The 19,490-nt window shown below is 42.4% G+C and overlaps 1 long non-coding RNA gene across 6 annotated transcripts in view; it reads left to right on the top strand.

The window, feature by feature from the left end:
- The window catches only part of LOC106856868 (uncharacterized), a 113,767-nt gene that overhangs the window by 65,529 nt on the left and 28,748 nt on the right, over positions 1-19,490 (top strand). Inside the window, exon 1 of one of the 6 annotated variants that reach the window (XR_015804113.1) lies at positions 2,017-3,616. The exons of the other annotated variants lie outside the window; for them this stretch is intronic. This is a non-coding gene — a long non-coding RNA (uncharacterized LOC106856868). Of the gene's footprint in view, positions 1-2,016; positions 3,617-19,490 lie in introns of those variants that run through there. 6 annotated transcript variants of the gene reach the window in all.

The following is a 19,490-nucleotide window of genomic DNA, read 5'->3' as shown; positions in this document are numbered from 1 at the left end:
TGGTTAATGTGAGTGTGCTCATCCTGGGTGATGCTGCTCAGCTCCTGACAGCCCCACAGGCACGAGGATGGGCATTGTCCCTGGGATTTGAGAAGAGCTGTGGCAAAACCCTGCTCGGCTCATCCCTGGGGAGGCTTGTTGGGCTTCCAGACACCACTCTCACAACAAGAGCAATATTCCCCTAGTGCCTTCCTGGAAATAAATGCCTTTCCCCATGCTTTCCATTCCTTATGCCAACATTCCTGTGCATAAAGCTGTCCTCCCGGGTCAAGTGTCTGGAGCTGCCACCCTGCACCAGGATGTGACTCCCGCATGGTTTGCTGGCTGTGTCATGCACTAACACTCCCTTTGCTCGGAAGGAACTTACATGACCATTAAACCTCGAGCCACAGGCACCTTCCAAGTCTCAGTTTCTCCTCTGTTGCTGTGTTTAACCCTCTGAGAAATCTCTCTCTGGATTGTGACTTTTTGACCGGGAAGTGAATTTGATGGCTCCATTCTCGAGCGTCGCTCTTTGACTGGCCGCAGTCAACAAACATCCTAATATTGTGCTCAGAAAAATGACTAATCCCTCCTGTGTTGAATGAACTGGTAGACAGGCATGCGTTTATTTTCCCTATTCCTGTGTGTAATCAACCTAGAAGGAATTTTTGAAATTTGCTTTTATTTTTTCCGCAGTTTTTTTGGTGGGGACCAAGAGGAAATGAGTGATGGAATTCAAATGGAGCAGTTGAAAGATTTCTGCCATTACTTACTTGTGGTACAAAGATGGGTTGGCAGCATCAGATATGTGATATGCACAATCCCTTGTAGGTCCCTGGATGGTTTTAATTCTTCTATAACTCAAACCAGCACTGAGTTGTCTTCACTCTCAATGAAGAAGGTCATGTTTTTGAAATTTATTTGGTTTAGATCATTCAGATCTTCATTATCTTTTCTAAAAGGTTTTGATTTATGAGATGATGATTGTAGAAGAGTGGAATTCAGGATTCTAGCAGCAATCCTGTCACTTGGTTCTTTTTGGTTTTTTTTTCCTTTGGTTTAAATCTAGCAAAGTTTTGTGAAACACACAGTGTTTTAAAAGGTGTTCTGTACTTTTTTTACTCCTTTCCTGTCTCGTTCCTGACTTGTTTCATCTATGTGAGTTTGTGACTCCATTACCTTCCTCGATCTCCAATCTGCCAGTAATTTCTGAGTTAATTAGCAAGAAGCTGACAGCAACAGGTTTGAGATTTTTTCCGTGCTAAGATTTCATTTTGGGAAACCCTGTGTTCCAGTTGGAGAAAGTATCTTTTGCCTGAGGGAATTCAGAAGTCTGCTTCCCTGTCATGCTGACCTGCAAAGCTGTTTCTCTCTCTGATGTTCATGTAAATTTTTATTTCTAAGGAATTTAACAAGATTCACCATTGTCAGTTGCCTCTCTCTGACAGCTGCTCAAGGATGTAGTTTAAAGTCAGCCTGTAATTTTTTGGCACCTGTAGCTGAGTTAGATAAACCCAGTCCTGATCCATACCAATAGTTTAATCACTGTTGTATAGGTACAGAGTCTTCCAGAAAATATTTTGTGTATACATGAGTGCTGTATTTTATTCCCTGCAGATGTTTAGGGGTGGTGGAGTAATTCCAGAGAAGACAGGTTTATAATCAGCACTCACTTTTATTCAGAATTTTGCACCACTTCCTGGACAGTATGATAAACAGTTACGTGAAAAAAAAAGAAATCTTTTTATCTTGTTTGGAATCTTTCTTGGGGTTGCTGCCCCACATGCTAAAGACAGATCTGGCTGTTTTGATGTACAGGAAAATGCTTGAGGATCTGGTATTTAAAGACTACGAAAAACCACTTTAGGGAGTACCAGTTGTATTTTCAACCACATACATTATTGCTCAGCTCTTTACATGAGCCATGGGCCATGTCTCCTCAGACAGTACAGAGAAATCTGTCTTCATTGAATCTGTGTGTCATTTTTAAACACAGGAATAAAAATCACATTGTTCTGAAACACTGAACAGTATCACAAACCCCAGTATAAAATTCACCTAGTTGATTGATATTTTGTTGTTGCAGTGTGTGAAATAGAATTGAGGTTTCTGACCTCTTAAGAAAATGAATTGCCATTATGTTTTTTTGTAAAGTCTGTGTTTCACCAAGTGTTTGTCAAAAGGGAGTAGAGTCCTTCAGTATTTAAAAGAGGGCATCACATTAAAACTGAGCTCGTACCACAATGTCTTTTTTCTCTCTCTCCTCTTTTCCATTTTTGGGTCAGATGATTCAGGTTTTCCTCAGTGCTTTTAACCTTTTGCCATCTGAGTGAGCTGCTCAGGGGACAGCAGAGATGTGAGGCCATCACTAAAAAAATGCCATGCTGGGAGAGCTCTGTTTCACTGTCTCACAGTGTTTGCTTTCAGTTCTTAGCCCTTTTTTACTCTCTATATTTCTCCTCAGCACTCAAGTGGCATCCTGGTAAACATTCCTCTTATTCTTTCACCTCTAACACTTTCCCCTTCTAGTGTAGAAATCCATATGTGAGATAGAGGGGGGAAAAAAAAGGGGTTTGTAGCTGTATAATATACCAACTTTTCATCAAAATGTAGATTTGATTGCTGGCAATAGAGCAAAAAGCCAGACCATTACTATTTCTTACTGTCATTTGGACAAAAGTTTCCATACCTTGCTGGATGTTACATCATAAAATCATCCCCATGTTTCGTTCCCCAAATAATAAAGTGAGTAATGCTTTAACTTCCTTTGTGAAACGCAGGAGAGAATTTCCAGTGCACTTGTGGGCTGTCCTGTCTTTTAATATTTTGAAATACATTTTAAAACATTATTGGGGTGTGCAAGTGTACAGGAATTTTTAGCACAGTAGTGAGTAGCTGGAGTATTTGGAGGCAGAGTCCTAAGAGATGGCAGAAATATATTTGAAAATACCCTCCAAATAGTTCATGTGGTTCTTGTGCAGTACAGAAATTCTTCACTGGGCAGACCTGAAACAATGATTGTGTTTAAAAAGCAGAGGCTAAATTCTCATTTTAAAATGGTTTTATTTCTTCACGAAGACCAAGTATTTTATCTTGTTTTGTACATCATAAATCTGCCAAAGGTGACAGAGTTAGAACAGACGCACATTGCTGCAAGTTAAAGCTGAATTTGGTCCTTCTTCTTCTGTGCTTTTTAGTCATGTGATAATCTTTCCATAAATCGTGTACTTGAAAGGTTTTCTTACTTCCTGCTTTTACCAATCAGATCATGTAAAATGCAGATGAGCCCAGCTTCTGGTTTATGAAGCATAAGCAGAGCACCCCTTCTAAATCCCCTTTGGTCACACCAGCCCTGTTCTCCTCTTCTTTGAAAAGGAGACAGCAAGAATGACAAACTTTGACTAATAAAGTGGAGTTTTTTGGTCTCCTCCCTTTCTTATTCTGACCTGTACTTTGCTTTCGTTATAAAGTGAATGTAGAAATGACCCAGTGGGAGTGGTGAAACTGCAGCAGAGAAACAAAAACTATTTGGATTCATCCGAAAGCTGTTCATTCGCTTGCTCCTCTTTTTATTAACGGCTCGAAGCGTGCAGCCTGTCTTGTTCTGACTACGTGTCTGTCAGCAAGAGCAGAGGTAATTCTTCATGTGTCTCTTTCCTTTTAATAGTGCTTTAATTTTACCAGAGAAGCTATTTATATCTTTATGGTTATCTGTTATTTTAACTGCTTTAAATATGTGTTTAGAGCAGCCTCATGGGCATACTCTGTCGATCTGGGCGAGCTCCTTTTCCAGTAACTTTTAGGGTTTTTTCGAGTAAAGAAAAGGGGGGGTTTTAGATTCAGATCTGTGTTTTACAGGTGGAAATCCCAGCTCTCTTCACTGGAGGTTGCAAAGCAGCTTCCAGCAGACATCAGCAGCCAAAATTTAGTCTATAATGGGTTTTTGTTTTAATCATCCACGTCTACCACGATGAACATCTCTCTGTGCTATTGGTGTTGCCAGGGAAAGTGTTAGGGAAAGTACATTACTGTAAACTGATGAGCAAGTTCTTGTTGCTGTTTTCTCTGGCGGGGTAGGATATTTTTAGAAAGTCGCTTCAGAAGTGTAGAACTTCCTGATCCTTTTCTGTTAATTCGCTTCCAACTGAAAACGCAGGACTGGCAGCGTTTAGATTCCGAGGGGATTGCTCTCCCAAGGCACGGGAAGTTTTCCTGGTCCCTGGCTGCGGGTGCAGGTTGTTAGAGTTATGAGACCAGAGGTATGTTAATGACCAAAGAAAAGTTTGGTTTGGCTGGTGGCTGAAGCAGCACTGGCAAAAAAAAAAGCCTCTTAAATATCGCCAGGTAATTTCGTGCTCCTTAACGCCTTTGTGAGGTTTTGGCATGGGGGAAGGAAGGAAGGACAAACGGAAATCCTTTAGATTTTTGCTAACACTACCTTAGATAGCCACTTCTGGAGCTATTCCAGAGATCTCACTGGGTGTATTTCTGTGTTCTTCACGTGGAACCTTTCCTGGAGCGTTAATCCTGGAAGGTCTTGGTTCTTCTTGCTTGTGTAGCACCAGCAAATGTGGTTTGCTGTGAATGTGTATGTGTGCAAGGGGAAGTGGTGGCTGTATGGGAAATGGCAAAATGACGAGTTTAAAGAAAGAAGGACCCTCTGGTTACGTGCCCTGGTTTTAAAAGACTATTGCCAAGTGCTTAATGGTATAAGTGTGGCTTCTGATGATTGCATTAATTTTCATGGTTGCAATATAGGTCAGTTTGTCTCTGAAAATGTAGATTTTCTGAAGTGCTTGGTGAACTCTGTGTGTGTCAGTCCAAAGACTGACATTGATGGAGCATACAGGGATTGAGCAGGGAAAATGTACATCAGAACCCTTAAGTTAAAGGTTAAAATTAGAGTTCTCTGCCTGTGATCTTGGCCATGTGATTGCATTCTTCTGTGTTGCAGTTTCCTATCTGGAAAATGAGGATTAATAATACCTCTTGGTAGATACGGTGCTTAGGGACATGATGTAGTGGTAGACCTGGCAGTGATGGGTTAATGATTGACTCAGTGATCTTAGAGGGCTTTTCCAACCTTAATGGTTCTGCTTTTATACCCTTACATGAAGGAAACGGAATTAATTCATTACTGTTGTTGTCTCAACATAATCTGTAAGAATCAAGAATTGCTAGAGTCAGGAAATCTTCCAAGTGACCGTAAAGGTTTGACAAACGAGACATGATAAGTTACAATTAATAGTTAAACTCTATTCCTATAACAGCTCATGCCAGTACTCTGATTGCTTATGTTGAGTTGCAAGCTGATTAGAGCCTAAAATTAGGTTTGTTGAAGAGCAAGAAGAGTTTACATGAAGGGTAGTCATTACCATCAGCTAAATAAGATTTTATTTAAATTAAAATTGTGCAGTAAGACATGGTAGGGGAGTTGGAACTAGGTGATCTTGAAGTCCCTGCCCAACTTGACACCTTCAGTGACCAACTCAAGGTGACAAAATTCCCACAAATAGATTTGCTGGCATGGCAGTTGTGTTAAATGATTAACTGCATGTGTTTTTTAAAAAAAATTCTTTTTAATATGTATTTCTCCAGACTTAAAAAATAACTCAGTTCTTTGAAATTTGGATTTCAGCCTCTTTGCTCAAAAGCTGTGAATTTGCTAACATATATTTATGGGGTGTAAGAAGCTGACTAAGTAGAAATGCAGTGTACAGTAGGTAAGCAAGGTGATACTGTCTCTTCTTAATATTTAAGCTGGGATTTAAAGTGGTAAATCAGTGATTTGTTTTTAAAATATTTGTTGTATTTTTGCCACCCATTTCCAAGTTGTTAAGGGAGGAAAGGTTGTCCTCATTTTTGCTGAAAAATGGACATGAGAGGAGCAGATAGATTTGGTGTCCTTGTTGTCAGTAAAATGAGTGTAATACATGGAGTTATTCACAGGTTCAGAAATTCTTCAGTGATCCTAAGCCCCTATGAAAACAAGAGTAACCAGTGGTAATAAGTAGTGCCAGTGTTTAACCAGCTTTTAGAAACAAAACTTTGCAATGTGTTTTCACCTACATGGCAGCTGAAGAACCTGCCTGGTTTTTGTCCTTTCTTTCAACCCTCTACTTAACCACAGCACACATCAAAGTATTACCAAAAAACTGAGCGTAGGAATTCATATTTGAAGAGCGTTATCCATAGATGACTTCATGTTTATTCCAGTCTTCCTTATTTTGAGGTTCTGAAATGCTTTTGTAACTTTTTCCATTCACATCCCTGCCTTGAATTGAAGCTATTTTGAAAATGATTTTGCATTCTCTAACAAAAACTTCCAAAATTTGCATCCAACTCCAGCAACACTCCACTGCTGTAGCCCTTTCTTTCCTAATCTGCAGAAAGGAGCAAATGAAAATAAATAGAAGCTGGCATGTTTCTTCTTGTGCAGTTTTATTGGTGTGCATGTTTGTTCATTTGTCTCTTCACTTGTAGAATTCCATGATCTTACAAAGTGGTTTGAGGTTTGGTCTGAATTGGTGAGACTTTCCTATTTTTCACATTTCAACCATTTCTGACATTTTCATGCGATAGAAACAATGCAGCAGAGGAGCCACTGTTCTTTTGAAAATAGCCATTAGATACATTGGTGCCATCTCACTGCTTTGAGAAGATTTAAAGAGTATCTTGATGGATTTTTGAGCGTATTTCTATGAAGATTTTTAGAGGCCCAATCATTTGTATTTCCATGACCATTTATCCAAAGTTTGTTAAGAGAGTGACAGACATATTCCAAAATGTGGATTTTATGCACAACTCCAATAAGGATGCCTGCAGCCCTTGCTGATTTTTATGTGGAATATCTGGGTTGCTGCTATCAAGGGTTACCCTTACCTACTGTCACCCATTATGTTGTTTTCACGTTTTGAATTAAAATGGGGGAGAATTTGGCTGTATCCTAAGCACGGGACTGAGCAGCAGCACATGGAACAGGGTTTGATCAGACCTATGTGACTGCTGGAATCTGGATTTGAGTGTGGTGGCACAGCCACAGCTGTATTTTCTTTTAAAAGCAGCACTCTGTGCTGTACACGCTGTAACAACAATAACACTCTGAAGCAAGAGGTCACATTGATCCACACTGGAGTTCACTGGTCCTCAGACTTCAGCTGAGGTCAGTAATGAACTGAAACAACCTTTCCAGCATTTGCTTTTCCTAGTAATGGTGCCAGTGGAGGAGCCGGGGAATGACCTCCTGGAGTTTTCAGGGAAACTCATTGTTCACATAAACCCTGAGAAGGAATTTCCCTTCCTTCATGGCCTGCTAGGTATGCAGTGAACCGTACAGTTTGCTTTAGCTACATACCATCTGCATTTTATTTTTATTTTGTTTACTGACTTTCCACCCTCCATATTATCACTGTGTCGTTGTGTAGTCCACTTTTGTCAGCAGCCTGGGATTTGCTGCTGGTGTTACGCAAGTTGTTGGTCATGGAAAAAATGGAAATAGGTGTGAATTTCACCTGTATTGTGCCTTTAGGGGAATGGGCACAAGTGTTTTGGTTGTTTTGAGGCTGCAGTTTACCTGGGGCATGTGTGGTTACATATTTTATCCTGGTGGATCTCTGTGTGCTGGGACCAGCATTCCCAGGAGGGCATCCTGAGGATGAACTTCGCTTCTTGCTTATCTCCCTAAAGAAGATGTAAAGCTGGTGCACTGCAAGAACAATTCCAGCCCCCAGGATGCCAGGAGTCCTGTGCTGCTGGAGCTGGAGCATTCTGGTGTGTGCTGGTGACATCCATGTGCAGACCTTGGGATGGTGACACCATGTTGGCCAAACACCACAGCAGCCGTGTTCACTCTGGACTGTGGTGGTGGAGGCTTTGTGCAAAGGCACGGAAATGTTGTGTACAAGCCCTCAAAGCTCAGGTGCTGCCTTACAGGAAAAGGGCCTCGTTGCTCTGGGATCCAGGCTGGATCCGTGCCTCTTGGAAATACCATGGCCAAGGCAATAAAACCACCCAAAGATGCCAGGAGCTGGCTTTGCAAAGAATAGTATTGTTATTGACGGTTTTTCATTAACTAGGCTACTCCAGCTTCCTGTTATCAGGTGTATTTGAGAGTTGACTGTGCTGTATTGTATCAGAGTTCCTTTCTCCTGCTTCATGGCCCAGAAGTTCGGCATTTCTTTTGAGATAGCATTAAGCTGTTTATTCAGTATCCCTTGTGATCCAAACATGGCCACATTGTTTTGAGACACAAATCTTCGGTATCACTGCGGTCACTCTATGAGCTTCTTCAAAGCTGGGTGAGATTCAACAACTGGTTAATGTTCAGTGAGCAAAATTTCCTTCTTTTTGTACAGAACTTGCATCCAGCAGCAATGTAATGATAGGACTGCATGACCACATTTAGTAAAATGGTCTCCTACCAAGAGTTCTTGCTGTTAAATAAATCAAAGCATGCTATTTCACTGGGTGACTTGCAGAAAATTAAGTAAAAATTTTATAATTGGAGCCTCTGCAAATGCTAAATAGCACATCACAATAAAATTGTTAAAGCTTCCTTACGTAAATTGTTTATATGCTGCTAATCCTTTTTTACAATGAGAAGAGTATTCAGGGGGCTTTTAGTATGGGGAATTTGTATAATCTTGTAGTTGCTTATGCATTCGACTTCCATGGTTTGGCTGACAAACCCAAATCTGAAGCTCCTACCTGAGCCCAGTTGGAAGTTTCTTGTGTGGAATACTTCTCAAATCTCCTGTTACAGCAGAATAATCTGGATTACATTGACTCTGCAAAGGAAAGAGCTGACACAAAATGCATTTTTTGTCAGTCTTTCCAGAGTGAAATTTCATCCTTCTTGCAGTACCTTTGTCCCCAACATTCTGCTAATGATCTTTTCCTTTCCACTTGCACACCAAGTCCTGAATCTTCGTTCTTGAATGCTTGCATGTTGAAACCTGGGAGAGACCTTCTGTAACCTTAACCTTTACTTGCCATGGAGAGCAGCCAGCACATACCAGAGCACTGGTGGAGAGTTCGGGATGCGATGGCCAGCGCGCACTCGCTGTACTGGGAGTGAAATCCCTGGGCTTGGCTGGAAAAATTTAACCCAGGAGCTCCAGATCCGTGTTGTTTATTGTGGAGGAAGATGTGAAAGGGAGCTGGTTCTCAAAGGATTAAGTTCTCAAGGTTTTAGAAGACATAAAGCAGATTGATTCACGTGTGGCCTTTAACACTTTACGTGTACGTGCGTGGGCTGGGGGAGGCTCAAGGAGAGGCTGAGCTGAAATGGGGTGAAAACAGAATTAGGGCTGACCTAAAGTCTGCACTCAAACTCTGGGGAATAGAACGATGTACTGAGAGCAGCACAGTTGGGTGGAAGTGCTCGGTCAATTTTTCCCTCAAACCCTCAAATATGGGTAGTAAATAAGAAAATGCTGTGTCTTTTGGTGACCTTTCTTCAGTTGTACTTGTCTGGTTGCTCCATATCCTTGCTCTCTCCAAAGAGGAACTCACAGGGAAATAAATAAGGTATCACTCTCTGTGCCAGAGTGAATTTGCTTATAGACACGTGAGCATGAATGGTGTTACGAAATGGAACAAGTCAGGTGTAGGGAATTTTCGGATCCCAAGATGAAAATAATTTCGGAGAAGTATAGACAAGTTTGAAGCATTACAAGTAGAAGTGAAAGTTGGTAGGCCTTTTTAAATTTTTTTTTGCTGCCACCCAATTCCCTATGTTTTGGCAGCAGACAAGGGTTTTGTTTTGTTTTGTTTTTTTTCTCCATGAGACTCAAAAAACATGAATAAGCCTGCATGGATTTTTATAACATGATACTCACATCATGGGATCACAGAATAATTTAAGTTGGAAGGGACTTCATTAAGTCTCCAGTCCAACCTCCTACTCAGAGCAGGATAAGCTTTCTCTGGCATTTACCTGGTAATGTTGCTGCAAATGAAATTTTAGAAGTAGTTGTGATTATTTAGTCATTGTAATGAAAAAATACCTGGCAGAATAAAGGCCACCGGTCAATGCTGTGGAAAGAAAATAATTAATTTCCAAAAAGCAGGTGTTTTTGGGAGGTGGAAGCAAAGAGGATAAAGAGAAGATCAGATATGCAAATAATGAACTTATTTTAACTGCTCATCCCTGTACTGATTTTCATCAATTACCAGAAATGGATTTAACTAACACATTAAGTGATGCCAGTATTGGGGCCCTTTGCTCCATCTTTATGCTTAATGCAGGCTTGGACCCTGCTCTGGTGCAGGATTTGTGCAGTAGGAAGGCTGCAAACAGAGGCAGAATTGGGAGAGTGTGAATGGCAGGAGGACATGTGAGTTCCTCTGTTTCAGCAGAACTGTATTTTGTACTCGACTCAACTGGACTGCACTGGAATTGCTGGAAGAATTGGAGATCTCCTCACACTTATCTACAAAGTGTTTTATGTATGTCAGTAATCCACATGAAATTAGGATCTTGTTCACTGAGGCCTTAATTTTTAGTAACAGTTACTTCTGAAATTCCCCTGTGGACTGAAAAAAACAACAATAAAATAATTATGGAAATACTACATGCCTTCTAAAAAATGGGATTTCCCAACTTCATAATTAGATGTAGTGGTAATTGACTTCAGAGTCGCGAGTATTCCCAGTGAAGACCAAGGACCATTATTGCTGAGTTTAAATGATATTCGAAGTGAAAATAATGTGACACAAATGTTGGACCTGGAAAGAAGTGGAAAGCTGGGTTATTTTGGTGTTAACTAATGGAGCTAAGGATAGAGTTAATTCCTGGGTACCAGCTAAGGCCAGTGGAGGGGCATGGGTACATGTACTGAGGGAACTGACAAATCTTAGAAATATCCAGGACATTTGGAAGAAGAGGAGTTCAGATAAGCCCCTTTGAAAAGCAGGAAGGTGTGCTAGTTAAAATCAGTGCCTGCTGTGAGCTGCAGGTCTTGGCACTGCTTGGCACTGTGGCTCATCCAAGGAATATCTTGGCACTAGCTGGACTTGACCAGGAAATGTTTTTTTTTCTGGACTTTAGTGTTGAGGGGAAGCAGCTTCGCTTCTCTTTGAAGGCACGTCTGGGGAAGGTGTATCACAAATTACTCTGCCTGAGCAAGTTGATAAAAGCATGTCTAGGTGACAATAAATGTTTTCAGCTTTGCCCTAAGCAGCCACTTCCTTTGAAGTTCCTGTAGTTCCATTATATGATGTTTGCAGTGCTGGGAGAAGTATCTCAAACACATTTACAAGGCAGCTTCTACGTTACAGAAGACTCCCAGAAGGTGAGAGAAAAATCTTTATAGAAAAATGAGGACCCTACTCCCCAAAGCAGATTTACAAGATAAAAATCTCATTTATCCCAGTGGCTTTAGTCCATGCCTTCCTGTGCAACCTGTCGTTTCCCAGTTTTAGTAAAATCTTTGTCCCTCCTAATTCAGGCTGCAAAGGAATTTTACTTCTCTTTCCATTAACCCATCAGGGAAGAGGAAAGAAAGAGAATATTGAAAACTGAATTATGACTTAGTTGTCAGGCAGATAGAGTTAAAGGGAGCATCTGGGAGAATGTAAGGTCTTAATCCTATACTAATTGTAGTGGTAGTGAATAAAAATGGGCTGTGGAGTAAAGGTTTTATTAAATAATATTCTTAGGTATTGGTTTAAGTTGGGCCTCTAATGTGTAGGAGAACTGATTGAGGGATGAGCAATGCGGAAGAGACTTCTGGTATCTGAGTCTTTAATTCTCAGCAGAAGTTGTCAGGGTTTAAGTAGCAGGTTTTTTTTTTCTTTTTTCCATTTAGTTGCATCTCTTGTTCTGGGAAATGTGTCCTGTCATGGGCTTTTATCTGCAGGACAGTGTGCTTTACATTTGCCTAAGGTTCCAGCATGCTGTACTTCACATCTTCCATGGACAGGAGATTGCAGCAGCTCATATCCCTGTTATTTGGCACACAGATGCAGCAGGAACAGGGTGGATAAAGGCTTCGTGGAGCAGGAAACTGTTTCTAACCTGTAACAGATACAGCCACCGAAAAAGTGATGGGTAATAGCAGTGCAATGTTGTTAGCAAAATGTTCTTCATTTCAAAGGCAAATAACTCTTCAGACCTCTGCTTCTGCCCAGGGAAACAGCTGTTGGCATTACCAGAGGGGTGTTGGGGCACAGACCGTTTATAGGAATCTTTTGCAACCTCCAAGTAAATGTTCAAACTGGGTGTAGCAGCTCTGGCTGGATCAGGTGGGAGGCCAGGACTCGGGCAATGTGGAGCCTGCTTTTATCTTGGAGAGTCATCCTGTTATTTCAGCACACCACTTACCTTCTCTGTGCATTAGCCTCCTGATTTTTGCAAAGTAAATCTAACGGTTTCAGTCTATCAGTTTGAGTGAGGAAAAACACTGGGATGTAGGGATGAGAGAAGTGGATCTGTTCATCAATACAAGGATAGTATGAAAGATCACTCTCAGAACAGGTGCTGAGGAATCCACTAAATCCATGTGGCTGTTTGGGGTGGAAAAAAAAACACTTTTTTTTTTTAATTCTGAAAAGAGATTTGCCAGAGAATTCACAGAATTAAATGAAGGACTTCCTGTGGAGGGAGATTGGGTACAGCCATGGAAATTCTAGATGAGAATTGCAGGTAGGTAGGTGGATAAACAGGGACAGGAGCTGTAATTACTGCCTGCTGTTTGGAAAGCACCCTGGTGCTCTCCAGGCCTCCCAGTGCAGCCCTGTGATGCCAACCCACTGCAGAGGAGCCACAGCTGGGTGCCAGCGATTCATATCCATTTTGTGGAGTGGCTTTGAGATCTGCAGATGATAGAGCTGCTAAGTGTTGTTATGAATGATTCAGAGCTTCTGGCTCCTGTTTCCATACGTGGATCATCAGGCTGTCTTTCTCTGCCATTTTAAAATAATTGTCTGAATGGCCTGAATATCTTCGAAGTAGCTCGAATTTGCGCTCAGGCGCTGGCTTTAGAAGTGAAGTCTTTCATCTGATACACTTAGCGTTAATTTTGCTTCTTTAATGGGATTCTCTTTACCCAGGTTTACATGATTCAGCTTGCAGTCTGTTGGAGGTGATGTTCTCTCCCAGTGTATGTGTTGGGAGACACGTAGGTAGCTGTGTGTGTGCCATCCTCTTCTACGGCCACACCAACAATGAGGGGTTTGTTCACTTGTCACCCGAACAATACTTGGGAAAAGCTCGTGTCCTGCCTGGCTGTCACTTCTGTTGTTGTACTTTGCTCTGGGTGACATCATTTGGTGGCAGCTAAATGAAGTTTATTAATTGTTGGATGCTCTTTGACCGAGGATGTTGACTTTCCCTGGCAGCCAGGCAGATTTTTCAGAAGAGGCTGCTAATCTACCATAAGACAGTAATTCAGTTACAAGCGTTGGTGAAAGTGGAGTGGGTCTGTTTTTGTAGATGGGAGATAAATAAAAAGAGAACTGAAAAGCTGGAGAGGAACTTTTGACAAGGGCATGTATTGAAAGGGGGAATGGCTTTAAACTGACAAGAGGGCAGGGTTAGATTAGCTATTACAAAGAAATTCTTTACTTTGAGGCTGGTGAAGCCCTGGCACAGGTTGTTTGGAGAAGCTGTGGCTGCCCCATCCCTGGAAGTGTTCCAGGTAAGGCTGGACAGGGCTTTGAGCACCCTGGGATAGTGGAAGGTGATGGAAGGGGATGGAATGATGTGAGCACCGCCGAGGGCTTGCATCACTTCCACAAGGTGATCCCTGTGGCCTCTCCAGCTTCTTCAGAAAGCTGTTTGTGTACATGTGGTTGTGTGCTGAGGGGGAGAGCAGCAAGGGCAGCGGGGTTGAGGAACGCTGGTGCTCATTCTCCTTACGGGAGTTTCCAGATAAGATGCATCAAACGCAGCCGTGCTGCAGAGGCCAGAGCAATGTCATGAGTTCCAGCTCTGCTCATTAACAGCCACGTCCTTGTGACTGTCCATGAGATCCATCCTCTTCACAGTCAGCTTTTCCATACAAAGGAGGCTCAGCTCTTGATGCTGTGCTAGAAAAAAACAGCCTCATGTTCCTCCCAATACTTCCTTCCCTGACTGTGTCCTCTCCAAAAATGTAAATCCGGGGCAATAAAAATAATGTGTGTGGCATTGAGGTGGAGACTTAGTTGTGAAAAATACAGTCTAGAGCTAACAGTGCACTTTGAACATATTGCCCTCAACCCAAGATTTATTCCTCCTACCTCATAAAAATCCTTTCATTGACGTAAAAGGGTATTGCATGACGAAATCCACTGTCTGCTCTTTAGGTTACTGTGTTTGCTTTCAAATTAATTCTTTTAAGAGGTAAATGGATCAGTTACTTTCACATTGCCTCAAGTTCTTTGTCCATCTCTGTGTTCTGGGCCAGAATTTCGTTTGCAGATTTGAGGATGAAAATTCTTGGAACAAAAACTCTAAGGGGCAACATTCTTACTTATGGTTTTCCATTTAAATAAGTTTCTGCCACAAATCATTATCTAAAAGTTCCCCCCCTTTTTTTTTTTTTTTTAATACAGTGACTTAAAGCAGCATTTGAGAATTTGGTATCACTGTAACTCATCTGACAGGGCTGTGACGTTCCTGGCTTCCCTTCTGAGAGGGAAAACATCTCAAATAACTCCCTGGAATAAGTCAGATGAATCATGTCATGCAAGTGACAGTTTCTTTGCACTGACTTTAAAGGAGTTCCCTGTGACTAACCCAGATATCAACATCTGTGCTGCAGGTATTTAAATAGAAGTGAGAATAATCCCACTCATGAAGTATTTTCCTTGCTTTCAGTTGGGATGCAGTGTATCAAGTAGTTCATTAGGAGGAGAATATGAATCACAATTCCATGGATTTTTATTTCTAGATGATCCACCATTTTTTCCCCCCACACAAAATTTTGCAGTGGGGTTTGTAGTTACACTGAGGAATTTGCCTGTCTGTTGGAGTACTTGTGGTTTTCATTTAAAAGCAGTCAAGACACCATGGTGTATAGCTACTTGCAAGAGGTTCAGCATCATCCTCCACTGGAGAGAGGGATGATCAGAGGGATAGAGCTGCATCTAAAGGGGGCTGGAAAGATTCAGATGAGATTGTTGCATCATTATGCTTGAAACTGAATTCTCTCGAGGTGTTTGTCCCTTGAAATTAGGGGCCTTGCTGGAGTATTTCAGCAGGGTGCTGCAGCCACGTGTTGATGTCTACAGACCTGCTGGCAGAGCCTGCAGGCATCGACACAGGAATGTACTCTGGTGTATTCTGAGGAGTATTTGCCCAGCAGGTCCATACTGTGTAAACAGGAGTATGTAAATACACAAAATAGTGCCAAACTGCTGGATAGGGAAGAGCGGAATTCCCAGGGCGTGGAGGATGGATGATGCTATGGCAAAGCTTTCTTGTGCTGCCTCAAGAGTGTATTTTGGTCCTTCAGTGAGAGTGATGATGGTGAGGGCACTTTGGCCACTTCAGCTCTGAATCCTACATAAGGAAAACATTGTTTTATTTTTTTCTGCAGTTCTGGAGCTGAGCTGTTCTTGTTTGCAAGAAGGAAGATGGTATTTTTTCTTCCACCTAGACAAGAAGCACTCTATGCCATTACCTTTGGGGGGGTCAATCAACAACATCTCTCTCCTTCTCCAGCTCAAATTGACAGGGTTTTTTTTTTTCCATTGACACCAGTGCCCATTCCAGGGACTGAGTCAGATGCTGAAGTGCTCATAGTAAATTGTTAATCCCTGACTATTGAAGTTGCCCACGGAGGGAATGTGGGGTGCAATGCCATGACAAGTACCAGCTCCGAGCGCCCGCGATCGTTACAGCGGTGCTGAACCGACTTGTTCTTCTTTGAGGGAATGTTACTTGCTTGGTTGGAATGTTGGTACATGCTTGTGCTAATGCACTTTCTAAATGGGTTGAGTTTAAATTAAGGCACTGGCAGCAAGAGCAAGCCAGAAGCCTTAAGGAAGTGGCGCTGCCAGGCTCTGGCATCCCTGCCAAGGCCAGTACATTGGGGCACATCTAGGTACACTCCAAAACGTGTCCTGCACAAGAGGTGACTTGCTCATGAGGCTGTGACTCAGTGTCATGGGCTGCTGTGTGTTTGCTTATCTTTTGTGGACGTCTGTGGGGCTTGACACTTCTGGAAAAGTCACATCTTGCATGGGATGCTGTAGGTTGGCTGCATTTTCCCCTGTTGTTTGGTGGTGCCCTGGATGTCTCCCTCCCATCAGTTTGTGCCAGTGATGTGTTGGAGAGGCTGTGGATGGTTTTTGGTCTGTTGAGCTCTCAGGGATGTGCAGAGAGCAGAGCATTGCTCAGCTCGCAGTGGAATGTCATGTTGTTCATCCAAAAGCTGAACTCTCACCCTCCTTTGCCATTTTCCTCTTTGTCTCAGCTCCCTGTGGCATTCGGATAGTCTCCCAAGACATGAAGAGATTTACCAGGGCCACAGCACTTACAGCTGGAGCTCAGCTCTCCACAGCAGTCCCTCCCTCAGCTCACTGGCAGACTCTGCCTTCCCATGCAGGCACATTTTTCCATGCCATTGTCTGCCTGTCCTGGTTCTTTGGCTCCTGAGATATCATTTTACCTGTACTTTTCCATCCCAGGAGAGGAGAAGCATGGTGTGATGCCGAGCAGAGACTTGTGATTTCACTGAGATGCCAAGAGTTTCAAACGTGCCATCTAGTGGTGTGAGCTCGGAGCACTCAAAATGAAGGAAATCCCCCCAAAAATCCACCCTCCTCCAAATGCTCGTTATTTCTGAAGTGTTCCCGTGTTTGGGGCAGAAAATGAGTGTTTATGGCCCCTGCTACCCTGTTGGGGTTTCTGAGTGTTGGGGAACTGAGCTGTTCAAGGATTTCTTAATCAGAAGAAAGCACAGGGAGTTTTTTATTCTGTTATTTAAAGCATATGCTAAGAGATCTGTACCTTCATACCAAGAAAACACAGTTCATGCTGCTTCCCACTGGAGGAGCTGAATCAACTTTGCAAACAAAATAAATCTTAAATTAAAATGCCTTTTATTGGGGAGGGGAGAGGGAGGTAGCAGTAATGTACTTGTCTGTATCCATGCAACAATTCATTATCAGCGCCCTGTCATGAGATTTGTGTTTGTGGATCAGTACTAGGACATATTCCACCTAAGCTCATAACCTGAAGTACTTCCAGCTTCTTCCCTGCTAAAGAAGAGAGCACCAAAATTGCAAGAGGCTTGAAAAAAAACCAAACAAAAAACTTTCTCAAATCCTACATTCATCACCAAGATAAGAATAGGCTTACAATGAGGAGTGTTAAAAGGCATGAGGTTTGTACCACAATTTTGGCATGTTCATGCAATGAATTACAGCCTGAATTAAATCTGTCTTGGGTGTTTGTCTTTGCTGTTATCTTCAGTTCAGGCTCTGGCAGAGAATTAAAGTTGCTCAGGTTGATGTTTATGTGTGCTTGCTGTTCCCAGGATTTTTACCTAGAGGTCATCGTGTCCTTTTCTCTCATTACCAAGAAAGTTGCTCGCTGTTTGCATTGGATTATGTGATCCATCTGTTGTAGCTACCAGAGTAAGTCAGGAGAGCAATTCCATCCTGCCTTGCCTGCCCCTCACGTCATCCTTTCCATGCCAGGGTCAGAATTCAGCCACTCCTGTCAGCTTCTACAGCTCCAGAATGTATTTCTGAACATGGCTTGTGTGCAGGCCCATGAAATGAAATCTGAAAAACTGCCAGCCCTGGAACTGCAGGCATAAAATAATACAGCAGACACTTGTAGAATGAGTAAGAAGAGTTAAGCATCTCCAAATTGCTAGCAAGTGAAGTGAGAAGAAAAAAGGTATGGCAGTATTAAATGGTGTCCTGACTTGGGGTCTGCTTAAACAGCTTGGATAAAACACAGAAAGAGAATTAAGAAAAGAAACAAAAACCTAGACTTCCAAATGGCCTGAGAAGTACTTTTCTCTGTAGGGTAAGGGTAAAGCTGTGCTTGCATATCGTCCCATTTTGAATCTTTTATGTGGTTTGGGAGCAGTGGCATGTTTCAGAAGGAGGGGTGAGAGGTGTCTTCTCTGCTCATAAATGTGTAGTATCAAAATTACAGCACAGTGCCAGGCTGTGGGCATAGGAGGAGAAAACAGAATACAAGTCTCCCACTTCCCAAGAGAAGAGACTTTGCAAGGGAAGGATGCAGCAGGGTGAGTAGCATCTCTTTCCCAAAGAAAATGTTAGCATTGTGCTTAGTGCTGAACCTCAGTGCTGGTTTCTGAACCCCTCTGAAAAGTTGGGCCAAGGTATCTGCAAGGTCAGTGCTGTAATAATTTAATCTTGGGCAAGAGGAGGTTTAGTTTTGATCTGGTTTAGTCCTTGAGCTGCCTCTGCGTGATAACACAAAATGGGACGTGGCCGCGGGGAAAAAGCCTTGGTGCTGTCAATGAAGTGCTGTGCAAAGTGCATGTGCTAATCCAGTGGTGACTGATTTATTTATTTATTTGGATGTAGACACCTAAATGGCACTGGAGTGGGTGTTTCTGTCTCCCTGGCTGTGTCTGTGCTGCCTGTACCCCTCGGGAAGCTGCGCTGTCCTCCCGGCCCATGTCAGGCATAGATGGGCTCTGCCCAGGCAGATTCTCTGCAGCAGCACAGCGTGGAGACCTCCAAAAGATGTTAATCACAGCCTGTCATTTCTGTCAAGTGGGTTTTTTTGTTGGTTTGTTGGGTTTTGGTGGTATGTTTCATTTTAAAGCTGCTGATGCTTATTATCAATTTAGTGGTTTTATTATGAGTACAAGAGCTTGAGTTTTAAGACCTGGTCACATACCCAGATTTTTGGTCCTGGTGACAATTTGAATTTGGAGTGATTTGACTCCCTAGTGGTCCTGGGAAGTGTAGATTCTGCTGGAGCAGTGCCAGAAGCCTGCATGGGGATGTGGGAACCAAACCTGAGATGGCCTGACCGTGCTGCATCCTAGAGGGTTTTTGGAGTGAGCCATCCCTGCAGGCACACTGGGCTGTGCTCCCTCCTGAGAGGCCACAGGGATAATCTTAACTCATTTGTACTGCAGCCCACGGTCCAGAAAGCTGTGTTATTTATTACTCAGAGTGGACGTACCTGGCAGGAAATATTTGTTTGTACTAGTGGGAAGCAGCATTTGGCTTTATGACGGCAATGCAGGTCTTTTATTAGTAAACCTTAATGTGTAACAGAATAATTCTGTTGCACCTACTACTATACTGGCATGATTTTGTAGAAAATAAGTTTCTGTTTCCTTGAAGGCCTTATATAAGGCTTAAAACTGGGAATGAATCCAGTGTGTTCGATCACAATAAAAGAGCTGCTTCAGAACAGGCTCTTCTTTGGGAATAGCCGTAAACACGTTTATATATAGGCACTGCTATTATACACAAAACTTGCTGAAGAAACAAACTGAGATCCCATGTGTGCCATGGGGACTCTGCTCAGGCTAAACCTGTTGTAGGAATTTGGGGGAAGGCTTAAAACACAAGATCAT

Source organism: Sturnus vulgaris, chromosome 5 (assembly GCF_052056855.1).
Source record: "Sturnus vulgaris isolate bStuVul1 chromosome 5, bStuVul1.hap1, whole genome shotgun sequence".
NCBI classification, from domain to species: domain Eukaryota; kingdom Metazoa; phylum Chordata; class Aves; order Passeriformes; family Sturnidae; genus Sturnus; species Sturnus vulgaris.
The sequence above is the reverse complement of the archived record's forward strand: the minus strand, read 5'-3'. Positions and strand labels throughout refer to the sequence as shown.